We start from the raw sequence: 1814 nt of genomic DNA, 5'->3' as shown, positions 1-1814 counted from the left end.
ACTTAATTTGGTAACTATCTGGAAAAATACTCAAAGTGGAACATTTCTATGTTTCTCCTCAGCTGAGGTTTTACCATACTTTTACCACACTGGTTAGGATCAGTACTCACATAACAGTTTGGAAAGAGAAAGTTCAACATGATTTGAAGCAGGCAAGCAAGACTTTGGCCTGACATACCTGGAGGTAGCTCACATCTTTGGTGCATTTCTTTCTTTCTCTATTTACTATATACTATGTGCCAGGCATTATGACTTAAGTGCTGGGGATACAAAGATAAAAGACAAGCTTCCTTCTTTAGATTAAGTGGTAAGTACCTTTGAAAAATCCAAATGGAAGTATCCACTAAGCAATTATAAAAGTGAGTTTAGAGCTCAGGAGAAAGACTGAGATTGAATAGCAATAGTTTATGGTGAGCCATATATAAACATAAATAGTTACCATAATAATTGTTGGTGTGTATTATCTTGACCAATGATGCTGTGTAGAGCAAGGTAAGGAAGCTAAGGATATTACCCTTGGGAACACTAATATTTAAGGAGAGGTCAGAAAGGCTGAGAAAGAGACCATATCAATAGAAATGAAGCCATTCATTCGCTTAAAAAATATATCTATTAAGTCCCTAGTCTTTGTTGAAAGAAAGAACTCAGGAGGCAAAAGAGAGCATTTCAAGGAAGGACAGATTAATTTGGCCAAATGTCATAAAGAGGCCAAAAGGATAAAGACTGAAAAGCTGTTCATCAAATGTGACAAGGAGGTCATCAGTGACCTGGATAAGAACAATTTCAATGGCGTGATGGGGGCCAAAATGAAAATAATTGGCAAATGGGGAAATGGATACAGCAAGAATAGATGACTCTACAAATTAAGCTATGAAGGAAAGAGAGAAATTGAGTGATGGCTAAATAGAAGGAAGGATCAAGGGAAAGTTTGCTGCTGCTGCTGCTGCTGCTAAGTCACTTCAGTCATGTCCAACTCTGTGTGACCCCATAGACAGCCGCCCACCAGGATCCCCGGTCCCTGGGATTCTCCAGGCAAGAACACTGGAGTGGGTTGCCATTTCCTTCTCCAATGCATGAAAGTGAAAAGTGAAAGTGAAGTCATTCAGTCCTATCTGACTCCTAGTGACCCCATGGACTGCAGCCAACCAGGCTCCTCCATCCATGGGATTTTCCAGGCAAGAGTACTGGAGTGGGGTGCCATTGCCTTCTCCAAGGGAAAGTTTACAGTTTTTTTTTTTTTTTCTTTTCATCATGGGAGATATTTGAGCATGTATATATGCAGAGGGGAAGATGTCAGTAGAAAAGGAGAGATTAGAAATAAAGAAGAAAGTATTTGAAAATATGTGGCATAAAACCCCTAAGGAGGATATACAGAATCAGATTTATTCAACCAATGTATTAACAGTTAATAGCTGCAATGTGCCAAGCCGTGTTGGAAACGCAAAGGATACAAAGGTGAGAGAGACATAGGTGGGCCCTGTGTGTGTGGAGCTTACAGTAAAGCAGAATGGTGACCCTTAGACAAGCAGTATTGATGCCCCACCTGCTGGGATGAGACGGATGTGAGGGGGCAGCTAAGTGAGTGTCTAGAGGGCAAAAGGTTGGTGAGATTCTCACTTTATTATCTCTGTTTTTCTCTGAAGAGGGATATGGATTCTGCTAAGATGAGCAAAGATGGGCTTGATAAAGGACAGAAATGGTATGGACCTAACAGAAGCAGAAGATATTAAGAAGAGGTGGCAAAAATACACAGAAGAACTGTACAAAAAAAGATCTTCACGACCCAGATAATCATGATGGTGTGATCACTGACC

This window comes from Bison bison, unplaced genomic scaffold (assembly GCF_000754665.1).
Source record: "Bison bison bison isolate TAMUID 2011002044 unplaced genomic scaffold, Bison_UMD1.0 scf7180017864381, whole genome shotgun sequence".
Classification (NCBI taxonomy): Eukaryota; Metazoa; Chordata; class Mammalia; order Artiodactyla; family Bovidae; genus Bison; species Bison bison.
The sequence above is the reverse complement of the archived record's forward strand: the minus strand, read 5'-3'. Positions refer to the sequence as shown.